The sequence below is a fragment of the Myotis yumanensis genome, unplaced genomic scaffold (assembly GCF_028538775.1).
Source record: "Myotis yumanensis isolate MYYU_CA2020_CCGP unplaced genomic scaffold, mMyoYum1.0.hap1 SCAF_2, whole genome shotgun sequence".
Taxonomy (NCBI): domain Eukaryota; kingdom Metazoa; phylum Chordata; class Mammalia; order Chiroptera; family Vespertilionidae; genus Myotis; species Myotis yumanensis.
This window is the reverse complement of record NW_027223753.1, coordinates 93,112,399-93,128,530: the sequence shown is the minus strand read 5'-3', so window position 1 is coordinate 93,128,530 and position 16,132 is coordinate 93,112,399. Positions and strand designations below refer to the sequence as shown.

At 47.5% G+C, this 16,132-nt stretch overlaps 1 long non-coding RNA gene across 1 annotated transcript in view; it reads left to right on the top strand.

Moving 5' to 3' along the window:
- Window positions 1–7,603: 7,603 nt before the first annotated feature.
- LOC139001971 (uncharacterized) overlaps window positions 7,604–16,132 on the top strand; it is a 60,192-nt gene continuing 51,663 nt past the window's right edge. Inside the window, exon 1 of the long non-coding RNA XR_011470118.1 lies at window positions 7,604–7,672. This is a non-coding gene — a long non-coding RNA (uncharacterized lncRNA). The remainder of the gene's footprint in view (window positions 7,673–16,132) is intronic.

Below are 16,132 nucleotides of genomic sequence, written 5' to 3'. Positions count from 1 at the left end.
CTGGTTGTTCTGGTCATTCTGCCGTTTCGGTCGCTGGGCTTTTATTATATAGAAGATATATTTGATGATATATAATCAAAAATATATAGTCAAATATGTATAAACTAGAAGCCCGGTACATGAAATTCGTGCATTGGCGATGTGGGGGGGGGGGGGGGGTCCCTTAGCCCGGCCTGTGCCCTCTCGCAGTCCGGGACCCCTCCCTCCTTACCGCCCACCTGCTTGCTGCTTCCTACCGCTCGGCTTGCTGCTCCTTAGTGCTACCTCAAAGGCTCCCGCCACCGCTGTTGCACTCACCAGCTGTGAGCCCCGCTTCTGGCTGAGTTGCACTCCCCCTGTGGGAACACACTGACCACCAGGGGGCCGCTCCTGCGTTGAGCGTCTGCCCCTTGGTGGTCAGTTCATAGCCACCAGTCATTCCACCATTCAGTCAATTTGCATATTATATAGGATAGGATATTGAATGTGAACTGTAAAAAATTTTATATATATATATATATATATATATATATATATATATATATTTAATTCTCACCTGAGGATGTTTTTAAAATTGATTTTTAGAGAGAGAAACATCCATGTGACAGAGAAATACCAGTAGGCTGTCTCTGCACCTGCTGACCCACGGGGATCTAACCTAAACCTAAGTATGTGCCCTAACCTAGAATCCAACAGGAAACCCTTTGGTGTACAGGTTGAGACTCTGACCAATTGAGCCACCTGGCCAGGGCAGATCTGAAAAAAACTTTTAAGTGTACCTCCAGGCCCTGGTCAGTGTGGATCAGTAGTTAGAGTGTCCTCCCACGCACCAAAGGGTAATGGGTTCAATTCCAGGTGAGGTCACATACACAGGTTGTGGGTTCCATCCCTGTCAGAATGCTTGGGGAACTTTCTCTCTTCCTTCCTCTCTCTCTAGAATCAATGAAACAAAACATATCCTTAGGGGAGGACTTAAAAAGAAAAAGAAATGCTGGTTTGGTTGAGTGGATAGTGCTTCTGCAGGCGGACTGAAGGGTACCGGGTTGGATTCCGATCAAGGGCACGTACCTGGGTTGCTGGCTCAATCTGGGCCCTGGTTGGGGATTCAGCAAGAGGCAACCAATTGATGTCTCTCACATTAGTTTCTTTCTTTCTCCCTCCCTTCCACTCTCCTAAAAAAAAAAAAAAATCAATGCAAAAATGTCCTCAGGTGAGGATTAACCAAAACAAACCAACAAACACCCATCCCCAGTGTGATTATTGAAGGAGCATATGAAGTATTTGTTGAATGAGCAGGAAGGGATGGGACTTCACTTTCTAACTTTTTTAGCAACTCTGCAAGCCAGAGGGTTTATTTTTTATTTTAATTTTTATTGATTGATTATTTTAGAGAGGGGAAGGGAGCGAGAGAAACACCAGTGTGTTGTTCCACTTATTATGCTCTCTTTAGTTGCTTCTTGTCTGTACCCTGACCAGGATCCAACCCGCAACCTTGCTGTATCAGGAGGAGGTTCTAACCCACTGCACTGCGGCGCTGCCTGTCAGGGCCCCTCAACAAAACCCCTCTGGCTGCCCTGGCCCCTGCTGTGGGTCGGAGCTCCTCTGCTACAGCAAAGGTTTGGGTTCCATTCTGCCAGGGCACCTATTTAGCTTTCAGGTTTGATCCCTGGTTGGGGCTGACTGCTGCTCAGGAAGTGACTGAGGACCGTGTGCTCTAGTCATTCAGTGGGGAGCTGGGGTTCCATTGCCAACCTGGCCGACTCTGATCCCTGCTACCCCCGCTCTTACATCAAGGACGACTTCAACTATGGCAGCTGTGTGGCCTCCGCCAGCGTACACATCCGCATGGGTAGGTCACCCTCTTCGTGGCTCACCAGGCATGGTTGCTGCGCAGTCACCTCAGAGGTGGATTTCCGGGTTCCCAGGGAGAGCGCCCTCCATGCCAGACTCCCAGGGAGAGCTGGGTTGGAGGGAAAGCACTTTGCCTGGAGCGGAGCACCCGTCCTGTGCAGGGCTCACAGGGTTTGTGTCTCCGATCCTGCCCCCAGCAGCCCCAGCACTGTGGTGGCAGGGCTTGGTGCTCCTGGGTTCAGGGCCACCCTGCAGGTTTGTGTCTCTGATCCGGCCCCCAGCAGCCCCAGTGCGATGGTGGCAGGGCTTGGGTCTGCTGGGTGCCGGGGCTGCTGGGTGCCAGTCCTTCGGGTTTGTGTCTCTGAACCCCCCAGCAGCCCCAGCACCACGATGGCGGGGCTTGGGGCTGCTGGGTGCTGGGCCTCTATGTTTGTGTCTCTGATCAAGCCCCCAGCAGCCCCAGCCAGCACCGCCTCAGCGGGGCTTGGGGCTGCTGGGTGCCGGGCTCCCCTGCATGTTTGTGTCTCCAATCCAGCCCCCAGCAGCCCCAGCACAGAGGTGGCGGGGCTTGGGGCTGCTGGGGCCTGACGGGAGACATAAACACACAGGGTTTCCGTCAGGCTTCGCTGCTCCGGCCCCAGAGCCATTAGGCTTTGCTGCTCCGGCCTGGGAGCCATCAGGCCTCGCTCCTGGGCTTGGAGCCTATGTATGCAAATTAACCGCCATCTTTGTTGAGTTAATTTGCATACTCTCCCTATTGGCTAGTTAGCGTAGCGAAGGTACGGTCAATTTACATGTTTGTCTATTATTAGGTAAGATAGTGAAAGGTATATAGTCATATATAGTCAAATGTATATATACGTGATTTGATCTCACAAGACCCCAATGTTCCCCTTCATTCACTACAGCTAACAACGAACCTTAGCGTCTATCTCTTTGGGGTGGCATGGAGGACCACAGAGCTTTGGGTGGAAGGGAAACTTCCAATTCAAGCTCCTTTTTAATTTGTTACAACAGCAGAGCAGAATGTTATGGAACAGAAATAAATCCCTGCTTTCAGAGAGGTGGCACAAAGCTGTGGAACCATCACATGCTTTGTCCTGGGTCAGCTCACATTGACCTGGCAGGCACTACAGCATGGGCACTGACCTATGAGACTGGAGTTAGTTTTGGGGACAGGCATGAGATCAGTATCCTGGACACCCCTGTTGGGCCACTTATTAACCTGTTAGTTACAGTGGGGATGGGTCTGGGTGCGGTGACAGCTGAAAGCCTGGTATACCAGCTGTTTTCTTACTAGTACCTAACTCAGCCTTTTACAACCCGGTTACACGAAGGATGTAGGATAAATATCAGCCTGTTGACAAGCTCCTGGACAGAATGACTCTGGGTCTTAGAGAAGAACAAAAGAGGGTTCACTTGAATAGAAGCTGTAAGAAGCAAGCTTTTAGATGGAGCACTTAGAAGAATTCCCATCCCACAGTTTCTCTTTCTCTCTCTCTCTCTTCCTCTCTCTCTCCTGAATGTTAAATTCTTGTCTGGTTTCTGCTGCTTATTTGACCTGTATGTCATGCTGCCTGTATGTATGTTTTCCCCATGGCCCGTGGACAGCCTTCTCAACTAGATCGTATTCTTGTGTTAGTCATATGTTGCTGCATAACACATGACTCCAACGTTTTAGCAGCTTACAAAGCCCAGCATTTCTTATCTCATGTCATCGCTGAGGTCAGAAACCTGAGAGCAGCTTACCTGGGTGGGGCTGGCTCAGGGTTTCTCATGAGGCTGCCTTCAAGCTTTCAGCCAAGATTGCCGTCATCTGAGGGCTTGACCCTGGACAGGAAATCTGCTTCCAAGCTCACTGCCCTGGCTGTGGCAGGAGACTTTACTTCCTCAGTTCCTCCCTGTTCCATGCCGAGTGGGACTCACGGCGGTTCCATGGAGGTTAACGTGGCAATAGGCTTCCATGAATGAGTGATCCAAGAAAGAACAAGGTAGAAGTCAATATCTTTAATAACCTGGACTACGAGTGACACACCATCACTTCTGTCCTGTGCTATTGGTGACACAGAGCACCCTGATAGAATGTGGGAGGATCCTTGAAAGGATGTGACCACCAGGGGACAGCATCCTTGAGGGTCATCTCCAAGTCTGGCTTCCATAATCACCCCCTGACAGATGGCTGTTCTTACACATGTGTTCATGGCCAATAGTTGACATGGGACTGGTCAGGTAGAAGGTACTCTGTGAGGTCTGTTGAGGATACAGAGATTCAGGGCACTCAATATAAGCTGGAACTAAAGGAAATATACTCCTGATAATGAGGCATAATCAGAAATATTCTCTAATAAACATAATAATACTTCAGAATATTTTTCTGACTTTTAATTATTTTTATTTATATCAGTGAAGTAAGGCTTGAGCTTAAGCAGGATACAATTAAATGTCTGGGGAAGTCTGAAATGGGGTCTGACTGTTTATTTCCTCCCTAACTACCATTCTATTGAAACCACCAGAAAGATTAACTGTCATCAGAAAAAGGTAAACCTCATATAATTCTTTTGTTCAAGACAACTTCTACATCCCACATTATTCAAAACTAGAGGCCCAATGCACGAAATGTGTGCAAGAGTAGGCCTTCCTTCCCCTGGCTGCCAGCACTGGCTTCCCTCTGGCACCTGGGACCCGGGCTTCCCTCGCAGCCCCAGCTTCATCCGGAAGGACGTCCAGTCTATTTAGCATATTATGCTTTTATTATTATAGACTAGAGGCCCAGTGCACAAAAATTCGTGCACTCGGGGGGGGGGGGGGGTAGGGGGGTCCCTCAGCCCGGCCTGTACCCTCTCGCAGTCTGGGACCCCTCGGGAGATAATGACCTGCTGGCTTAGGCCTGCTCCCGGGTGGCAGAGTGCATGCTCAATCCCTAGGTGCAGCCCCTGGTCAGGCTCAGAGCAGGGCCGATTGGGGAGTTGGGGCACCGCCCCCTGTCATGCACAGAGCAGGGCGGATCGGGAGGTTGCCATGCCACCCCTAGTCACGCTCAGAGTAGGACCGATTGGGGGGTTGGGGCACTGCCCGCTATCACACTCAAGGCAGGGTCGATGGGGAGGTTGCGGCGCCACCCCCTGTCACGCACAGAGCAGGGCCCATCAGGGGGTTGAGGAGCTCCCCCCTGTCACTCACAGAGTAGGGCCGATAGGGGAGTTGGGGCACCACCCCCTGTCACACACAGAGCAGGGCAGATCAGGGGGTTGGGGCCCTGCACCCTGTCACACTCAGGGCAGGGCCAATGGGGAGGTTATGGCTCTACCCTGTCACACACAGAGCAGGGCCCGTGGCGGGGGGGGGTGGGGGGGGTTGGGGTGCCGCACCCTGTCACACACAGAGCCGCAGGGCGATCAGGGGGTTGGGGAGCTCCCGCCTATCAGGCACAGAGCAGGGCTGATCAGGGGGTTGGGGCGCCTTCCCCTGTCACAAACAGAGCAGGGCAGATAGGGAGGTTGTGGCCCCGCCCCCTGTCACACACAGAGCTGCAGGGCGATCAGGGGGTTTGGTCGCTGCCCCCTGTCACGCTGATCCCGGTGCTGGGAGGCATATTACCCTTTTACTATATAGGATAGAGGCCTGGTGCACAGGTGGGGGCCGGCTGGTTTGCCCTGAAGGGTGTCCTGGATCAGGGTGGGGGTCCCCACTGGGGTGCCTGGCCAGTCTGGGTGAGGGGCTGAGGGCCGTTTTCAGGCTGGCGGGTGACTGAAGCTCCCAACCACTCCTTTATTTATTTATTTTTTCTATTCTGGGCCAGCTTTAGCTCTGAGGCCTCGCTCCTGAAAGCAGGTTTCTGGCCTTTGTTTACGTTCTGTATTTGATACAATGTTGTGGTCCGGCTGGCTGAAGCCCGGCTGACTGAAAGCGGGTTTCTAGGGTTTTGTTTAGCTTCTATATTTGCAACATAGTTGCTTAGAGTTGCAGCTGAGAGGCCGGCAAGTCAGGCGGGGAACGTTGGAGTTTGCCATCACTGGAGCAAGCAAGCCTCCCTGTTCGCTTCAGTGCATGGCTGCCGGCCGCCATCTTGGCTGACAGTTAATTTGCATAAGGATATGCTGATTAGCCAATGGGAAGGGTAGCGGTCGTACGCTAATTACCATGTTTCTCTTTTATTATTATAGATGGAGTCATCATGATCCCTTGCTTTTTTTTTTAATTCTCAGAAAACTGGAGTTGGACTCCTTGAGAAGAATGATAAATCTCAATTCAACAACCTTTAACTAAGGATGTGATTATTTATATACACTCAAAGGAAGACGTGATATCCTCTCCTAACTTCCTTACAGTTCTTACTCCCGAAGACCAGAGCAAAACAAAGTATTTTTAGGGTAACATTAGTGTAAACAAATTTCCCATCATTTTTACCACTGTTTTCCAATTCACAGAAAAAGTTGAAGTAAAAATAACAGCTACCATGTATTGTGTTCTTCTAATATGCCATTCACTGTGCTGTGAGGTGGATTCTTTCTTCTCCTCTTCTTTCCTCCTCCTCCTCCTCCTCCTCCTCCTTCTTCTTCTTCTCTCCCTCCTCCTCCTCCTCCTCTTCCTCTTCCTCCTCCTCCTCCTTCCTCTGCTTCTCCTCCATCTTCTTCTTGTTCTTCTTCTCCTATATTTCATGGTGAAGGGGACCCAAGACTAGAGTAATTTTCTGGAGGCCCTAAATGCAGTGTGCAATGCCCAGATCTCTTAACTGCTTACCACTTATCCATCATAGTCCACAAAAGTATAACTCTTGCTTCCAGAGCAAATGGCACTGGATTCTAAGGTTTTAAAAAAAAATTTTATATGAGAAATGACTGGGAGTTATATTTTTAAGGATAACTTTTGGTAAATCAGGCCTTACTATATAATTTTTTAGAAACTGGCATTTCTCCTACTTGATATGTCTTACCTCCACAGACCATATTTAAAAATCAAGTCTGAGCAACATATACTCTTATTTAATAAAAGCCTGCTCATCTCTTGTTAAACTCGATGTTGTTGGGTTGAAATATAGTGACACTATAAGGCCAGTAAGACCAACTGTCATCAGACTTTGGCTTACAAGTGAGATTTTGGGCCACTCTTGATATATTGAAAGTAAACTTTGTGAAGAAAGAAAGTCAAAAATGAAACAGATGCAAATACTTATCAGCATGTCCATGGGCAGCACGGAGTCGTGCGATTGGTCTTCTGTATTTCCGCTGTATTGAAAATGGTCACTCAGTTAACGTAAACTGACTGACTATTTGTTCTTTTGCTCCTCAACAAATATTGATTGGTCATGCTATGCTCAAAGTGCCTTGTCACTGCAGAGCCTCTCACTCGGCCTCCCACACCAGCACGCAGCAGAGAGTGTGCACACGGGAAGGGTCGAGGTCTGGGTACTCTTTTGGGAAATGACGGTCCCACCTCTGAGTTTGGGAACCAGTGGAAATACCTACAACATGCTCCCCTGAAATACATTCCTGCTGCTCCAGCATCTTCTCTGAGGCATTAACTGATTCCCTGAGGCGATTAGAGCCCAGAGAGGTCATTGCTGCCTCCTGTTTCTGAAGCCTCACATGTGACAGCAACAGGATGTGGGCAGGAAGTGCCCTGACGAGCTAACAAAGGCCTGCCTGTGTCCCTGGGGGGTCAACTCCTCAGTGGGCAAACATGTTCTTGGAAGCGTGTCCATGGTCATTCTGGTGTCTGGTGAGCTGGCTCCTCGAGGTGAGAAATGAAGAGGGAAACTCCTCTGAGCACCATGGATCCTCATTGTTTTATGGCTTTTCCAAGAAGGACCCAATTCTGTGAGATAAGCAGCAGCTTCCCTCAAGTGAGTAGTCACTGCGTAAGAGGCAGGCAGGGTGGCGACTCAGTGTGTGGTCTCAGGGAGCTCAGAGCTGGAGTCGCTGCTTATTTCATAGTTGTGCCTATTTGTGCTGCTAGAACTCTGCCTCAGTTTCCTCATCTGTAAAGTGGGGGCAGGGGAAGGGTGGCCTGTTTCATTGGATTATTGTGAGAATTAAATGGGATTGTTAACGAAGCAGAGCATGCCTTGTCTCCCCTCATTGCTAGTGGGAGTGGGGTTCTGCTGGAATAAGCATTTTCAGAGGTCCCCACAGGACGATGAGATATAGTAGAAAGCTTTATTTCCATGGAATTACACTCCTGGGTTCCAAAGTGCCATTTCCCTTAGTCCAGTCATAAAACAAGTGTAGCTGGGGTTTCAGTAAAGCTAGAAGCAAAGCCAATGTCCAGAGTTTCCTTTCCATGTTGGAGCCGGGTCCAATTCAGCACCAGGTCAGCTGCAGTCCATTAGTCCATTACGTGTGGGATGCACATGGCCATGGGCCATATGGGCAAATGCAAGAGAGCCAAGAGAGCTTGTCTGGAGCAACAAGAGTCTCAGGAATCCTGAAAGCACAAGAGAGAAAGCTCCTTTGTTCAGGGCGTTTTGTATTCTAAATCTTTGAGTGCTTGCTATGGCCATGCCCATTCTGGTCAACCATCTCTGTCCCCAGGTGTGACTGATAGGCAAGTGTCTTCTCTATGTCACCCCAACTTTGCTGGGCAGGTGTCTCTCTTTCCTATGTAGTTCCTTCCCCCAATGTTTTGCAGAGAACATGCCTGTAATGTCTGGTCTTCCCCTGGTTCCTTTTCTGTTATTAATAACTAGTTAATTACAATGGTATCCAGATGATACATTTAAAAAAATGTAGAATAGTTCCTGGCAAATAGCAAATGATCAATAACTGTTACTGTTATTTACCCACATGACTGAGTGCAGTTCATTTAATCCCCACAACTCGGGGAGTGAGGTTTTGTTAAGATTCCATTTTAAAGATGACAAAACTGAATTTGGAAGGAATTCAGTTGCTGGCCCAAGAACACATGGTAGTAGGTGGAACAGGAGAGATTTGAATCTAGGGCTATCTGACTCCAAAAGCAAAGTGCTTAATGGAGGCAGCACCTGCCTCCCAATGCTGCACTGCAGCAAGGGCCAGGTATGTGGGAGAAAGGACCTGCTGATGGACCAAATGGGCTTCATTCTTGCCTTTCTTCCCTCCTTTATTCATTCACTCATTCATTCATCCAACACATGTTACAGGTGTCCCACTGGACATGGGAGCAATGAGGAGCAATGCAGGCATGTTCTGCCCTTACAGAGCTCACAGGAGGTTAGCAGAGCTAGACCCCATCACACACAGGTCTGTATGTGCACGGATCCTTGGGGTGAGGAAAGGAAAGCACAGGGGCTGGGCCAGGGTGGGATCTGACCTAGGGTGAGGACTCGCTCACTTGAAGCACTACTTTTGAGCTGAAATTCTAAGAAGGAGGAATACATAGGAGGCAGGGAACACCAGAAGGTAGTGAAGGGTTCCTATGTCTTAAACATCGGCCAAAAAGTCTATTTCTTTTATTGTATCATATTGAAAAGTAAAAATTCTTGTTAAGTGTGCTTATATCTTATGGTCAATATTACCAACTCTGCCTGCTAAAAGTGACATTTCTGATTATCATCCCAATGTGAGAAATTCTGACAAAGGGGAGCTGAAAGGGTTTTCTGAAGTTCTCCTCACCTCCACCTCCACTCCCCGAGCAGCACTGCCCATCCCACCTGAACAGGGGCTGGTACAGGCAAGGGCTTGATTCTGCTTTGAGACAGTGTGGTGGGTGTCCCGCTTGCCTGGCTTGGGGCCACCATGGCTTTGGACACACCATGTACCTGCATCCAACACGAGCAGCAGATGGCCTAGGTGTGTCTGCAGCTGTGTTCGGACCCCTCTAGATGTCACCGCTCTTTGCTATCTTAGCCCATGGCCCTCACTTAGACTCATCTCTGATCGCCTGCATTTGATGTTTGTCCACTAGCTCCCTGTGTTTGAACCTCACCCTGGGACTAGGGCTTCCCTTCCTAGTCCCTCTGCCTGGACGCTGGCTGCCTCATGCTAATTCTGGTAGAGGAAACATTTTGTCCTTGTTGGGAATTGAACCTTCTCCTCATCAACCTCCCACCCCGTGCATACACATTGTGGGCCGCCTGGTCAGTGCTCGCCCCAGATGGTAGTCAGCAACATTCTGGGATGTGAAGACACTTCTAAGCTCAGTTCTCATTCCAACAGCCCAGCACATAAGGTATCCAGGGCTGGGGTTCTGCACCTGTGCTTGGCAAACCTGAGCCACCTCAGAATCCAGGGAGGGTTGTGAAGACAGGCCATGGGCCCCACCCACATTTTCTGATTCCACGAGCCTGGGGTGGGCTGAGAAAACTTGCATTTGTAACCAGTTCCCAAATGGCAGTGCTGCCTGCTCAGGTGCTGAAGAATAAGCAGCTGGCCAGGCAGGGGCAGGAAGGCTGGCCACCCTCTGCGATCTGCAGATGGAGCTGGGCACCCAGCACACAGAGTACCTTCAAGTTGCTTGGGGGAGGAGGGTGTGGCCTCTGAGGAGAGGAGGCTCTTTTGCTGACCTAAAGGCAGAGCTACCTTTCCTGTGTGGCCAAAGGTCAAAGAAAGAACATTGACTTGGGAGTCAGGCGAGCCTGGGTCAGAATCCTGCCGGTATCACTCACGTTGATGCAGCCTCTCTGGGCCCGCAGCACCGGAAAGGCATCTCCCTCAAAAGACTGCTGTGGGCCTCAGTGTCCAGCTCCAGCAGAGCCTGGAGTGGAGAAGGAGCTCATTACAGGACCGCTGCTTTATTCATAGGCTGGTGGGGGCACCTCTCAAATCCCATCCTCTGCTAATGAGTGGGACGGAGGGGTCCTGGTGGAGGTTTGCAAACATGGTTTTCCTCATTATTTGTCTACCCCCTACGGAGTTTCTTTTAGGAACCTCCTGACAGGCTCTGGGGAGAAATAGAAACCTAATGACAGTGGCACCCTCACAATGCTTAGCAAACAAGGGACAGGGAGGGAGTAAAGGGAGCCACAGTTAACCGTGCACCTACTACATGCTCCGCGGTGTTTCCATTGTATAGATGAGAAACTGAGGTTAAGGAACTTGCTGTAGGGAGAAGCAGAACCCTTGGATTAGCTCCAGGCTCCTCATTTCAGAGGTGAGAAAGCCACAGAGGTTAAGTAACTTGCTCAAGGGCACACAGCTGGTTCGATGATATAGTTGGGGCAAGTCTCGGCTTTTAAAAACTGGACTTGTCTCATTATATCACAGCTTCCTCAGTCTTTGCCTGGAACAGTTAAACCAGGAGGAAAGGTGTGAAAATGTTTGAGCTCTAAATAACTTTTTGGTACTTTTTGTTGTTGTTTTAAACAAACTGGAGCTGGTGTTGGTCTCCCCTTTGGGGAGACTAAGATTGTTCATCAAGGACGAACTGGGGAGCCTCCGCTGATGACAGGCTCTGGAGCATCACTCCATATCAGCATCACCCCAGTCATCGCGCCGCGTCTGAGGAGTATTGCCCACCAGGGGCCCTGCCCAAGGCAGCTGTCGCCATCAATGCCTTTGGCTCTCAAAAGTTTTGTACAATGTCCTGCCCCCAGAGAGTTATTTTTATCGACCAAATAATGCCTAGTGCATGGCAATTCAGCTTTGGGGCACTCCCAGAACCCAATAGTAGACTTTCAATAGCTAGGAAAGAGATTTCAACTCTGGAAAATTGGAATTGGCCCCGACAGAGCAGACTTTGTCTCATGGATCCTGAGGCAATCCATCGTCCAGATTTCCCCTCCAGCTTAATCACCCTGGCCCTCAACGTGCACTGTTCCCTCTCTTTTGTCTGCATCCTAAACACAGTCCACACAATATGGTTTCTGAGAAAGTAAATTATTCATTAAAATAAGATATTGGAAGTATGAACAGGTGCAAATGTTTGAATCCTTTATCTTTAAAATCTAGTGGTAGAATAGAATGTCTTAACCAATTAAATAAATCCCATTGTATTCTAATTTCATTTTTCTCTCTCTGAAATTCATTGCAGAAATATTCATTGAGTATCTCCTCTGTGGGAGGCATGCTTGTAGGTACTTGGGTTACATCAGGGAACAAAACACAGGCTGTGTCAGCTGCTTCCACTGAACGGGATTTGGGAACATGTCCTCTCAGCGGCAACCTGCTCTCTCCTCTGAGACACACTTGGACTCGCTGTCTTGGGTGACTTTGGATGAAGCTGGTTTCCGCAAGGGCAGAGCAGGGTGCAGGAGAGGCTGCTGCTGGATTTTTTTGTTCGTTTAGTTTTATTTCATAAACTGAATTCTGCTATTCAGCTACAGTGGGAAGGGGTAAGGAAAATATGGAACCCAATGAACTATGGCGAGAGCACAAAGATCATAGAACATTCCAGGCAGATGCAGGTGGAGGGGTGCTCTCCTGAGTGTCAGAGGAATGGTCTGGTGGTTAAGATAAAACACAAGTCAAATGTATTAGAGTTATCCACAGTCAGCAATGGTGATCATGCTGGTCTTGCCATTCCTGGACCACAGCGCTCCCTGGCTGCCACAACTTCCATGCCATCTCTTACCTGGCTAAAGACCACATGCTTGCCATCCAACCTCTTGGGCATGGCAGTGCCAATGAAAAACTGGGATCCATTTATGTTGGGCCCAGCATTTGCCATGGACAACATGCTAGGGCCCGTGTGCTTCAGGATGAAATTCTCATCATCATATTTCTCCCCATAGATCAGTGGTTCTCAACCTTCCTAATACCGCAACCCTTTAATACAGTTCCTCATGTTGTGGTGACCCCCAATTTCATTGTTACAAATTGAACATAATTAAAGCATAGTGATTAATCATAAAAACAATATGTAATTATATATGTGTTTTCCGATGGTCTTAGGAGACCCCTGTGAAAGGATGGTTCGACCCCCAAAGGGGTCGCGACCCACAGGTTGAGAACCGCTGCCATAGATGGGCTTGCTGCCTGTGCTATTGTAGGTTCCACATTCCTGCACAGCGTGCTGCCATCAATGAGAACATGTTTCCTGTTCATGTCTCCCACCCTCAAATTCCAGCCTTTTCCATCCTAACTAAGAACTTCTTAGCACTGTGGCTGTAACCTTTGCAGTTTGAGTTGTGACAGCACAACAAGCATGCATGTCTTTTTCTTCTTCATTTCCTCACAATTTCATGGATAGAAGAGTCATTCTTACCATAGATCTTAGCAATCTCAGCACGCAATTTTTTTCCATTGTTAAGTCAAGAACTTTCACCTTTTCACTTATAAAGGAAGCACCTTACAGCTTCTCAGACCAGACTTCTCTTTCCCTTTGTTGTGGATTCTCAACTTGGAGGCTGTTGTGGACTGGATTATTCTCCCCCAAAATTAATACCTGGAAGCAGGAATCCACAATATGATTGTGTTTGGAGACAGGGCCTTTAAGGAGGTGATTAGGGTTAGATGAGGTGTTAGGGTGGGGCTCTTATTCCATGGGCACTGGTGTCCTTACAGGAATAGCAAGAGACACCAGAGATCTCTGTCTCCCCACACACAGAGGGAAGGCCACGTGAGGACACAGGGGAAAGGCAACCACCTGCAAGCTAAGCAGAGGGGCCTCCGGCGAAACCAAACCTGCTCATACCTTGACCTCAGACTTTCCCTGCCAAGCTGTGAGACAATAGATTTGTTATTTAAGCCACCCAGCCTGAGGTCTTTTGTTAGGGCAGCCCTAGCGGACTAATACAGTCCCTTTGCTCAGACTGCCCCCTCCTTATCCTACCTTTTCTCTCACTCTGGACCCCTTTAGTCTTCTTTGAAAGGGTGTCATCACAATTGGCCTCACATTCCTTGTCTAGTTCCCCCTCCCCCACACAAAGTTGTGGATCCATTACTGCACCCAAGTCCTCACTGATGGTGAGGTTCAAGACTCAGCAGATGGAGTTTAATGAACTGGATTCCTTAACTTTTCCAGTTTCCTCATGGGAACCATCATCGACATGTATCTAGGTAACTGTAGGTAGTTTCCAAGGCACATTCACAGCCATGTGCTCCTATAACCTTTGCAACCATTGATCAAGGTAGGGATGGCTGATTTCCTTTCTTAAATGGTCCTCACAATTTGGCCTTTAATAAATGTGCTATCTTGTGCTCTGGACTAATATTTTAGGTCTTGTCTTCTCCAATGGACTGCAAGATCTCTGGGGGCAGAGGCCTTGGGTATTTTTCCTAACCTTAAGCATTAATGATTCTCCCCAATGAGACCCCAGAAAGAGCCAATCAAAAGAGGAGAAGAAAATTAACTTTTTCAAATGAATGGCTGGCTGGCTTTAAATCTCTCCTTTCTGGAATTCTTTTTCTAAATGGTATATTCATATTTAATACAGTGTGCAAAACATATTTAATCATGAGAGCACAAAAAGAAATGAAAAGGATTGCATGCAGAATAATGAGAGTTTGCAAATCTTTTTTTTATTATTTATTTTTTTATTGCTTAAAGCATTACAAAGGGTATTACATATGTGTCCTTTTTTCCCCCCCACCCTTGACAAGCCCCTGCCCTCCCTTACCCCCCAGTGTCTTATGTCCATTAGTTATGGTTATATGGATGCATACAAGTCCTTCGGTTGATCTCTTACTCCCCTCCCTCCTGTCCCCCAACCCTCCCTGGCCTTACCACTGAAGTCCGACAATCGGTTTGAGGCAGCTCTGCCACTGTATTTATTATTGTTCAAAAGTTTGTAATGGTCTTAATTATCCATGAAAGAGTGAGATCATGTGGTATTTTTCCTTCATTGACTGGCTTGTTTCACTTAGCATAATGCTCTCCAGTTCCATCCATGCTGTTGCAAATGGTAAGAGTTCCTTCTTTTTAACAGCAGCATAGTATTCCATCGTGTAGATGTACCACGGTTTTCTAATCCATTCATCTACTGATGGGCACTTAGGCTGTTTCCAGATCTTAGCTATGGTGAATTGTGCTGCTATGAACATCTGGGTGCATATGTCCTTTCTGATTGGTGTTTCTGGTTTCTTGGGATATATTCCTACAAGTGGGATCACAGGGTCAAATGGGAGTTCCATTTCCAATTTTTTGAGGAACCTCCATACTGCCTTCCATAGTGGCTGCACCAGTCTGCATTCCCACCAGCAGTGCAGGAGGGTTCCCTTTTCTCCACATCCTCTCCAGCACTTGTCGTTTGTTGATTTGTTGATGATGGCCATTCTGACAGGTGTGAGATGGTACCTCATTGTTGTTTTGATTTGCATCTCTCGGATGATTAGTGACTTTGAGCATGTTTTCATATGTCTCTTGGCTTTCTGAATGTCCTCTTTTGAAAGGTGTCTATTTAGATCCTTTGCCCATTTTTTGATTGGATTGTTTATCTTCTTTTTGTTAAGTTGTATGAGTTCCCTATAAATTTTGGAGATTAAGCCCTTATCAGATATGACGTTGGCAAATATGTTTTCCCACGAGGTGGGTTTTCTTGTTGTTTTGTTGATGGTTTCTTTTGCTGTGCAGAAGCTTTTTATTTTGATGTAGTCCCATTTGTTCATTTTCTCTTTAGTTTCAACTGCCCTAGGAGCTGTATCAGTGAAGAAATTGTTTTGGCATATGTCTGAGATTTTGTTGCCTTTGTATTCTTCTAGAATTTTTATGGTTTCCTGTCGTACATTTAAGTCCTTTATCCATTTTGAGTTTATTCTTGTGTATGGTGTAAGTTGGTGGTCTAGTTTCATTTTCTTGCATATGTCTGTCCAATTTTCCCAACACCATTTATTGAAGAGACTATCTTGGCTCCATTGTATGTTCATGCCTCCTTTGTCAAAAATTAATTGAGCATATTGGTTCGGGCTAATTTCTGGACTCTCTATTCTATTCCACTGATCTATATGTCTGTTCTTGTGCCAGTACCAGGCAGTTTTGAGAACAGTGGCTTTGTAATACAGCTTGATATCTGGCATTGAGATCCCACCTACTTTGTTCTTTCTCAGGATCGTTGCAGCTATTCGGGGTCTTTTTTTATTCCAGATGAATTTTTGGAGAGTTCGTTCTAGATCTTTGAAGAAGGCCATTGGTATTTTAATGGGAAGTGCATTGAATGTATAGATTGCTTTGGGTAGTATGGACATTTTAATGATGTTGATTCTACCAATCCAAGAACATGGTATGTTCTTCCATCTGTTTATGTCTTCCTCTATCTCTTTTTTCAACGTCCTGTAGTTTTCTGAGTAGAGGTCTTTAACCTCTTTAGTTAAGTTTATTCCTAGGTATCTTAATTTTTTTGGTGCGATGGTAAATGGGATTGTTTTTCTGATCTCCCTTTCTGAAAGTTCACTATTGGTGTATAGAAATGCCTCAGATTTCTTGGGGTTAATTTTGTATCCTGCTACATTGC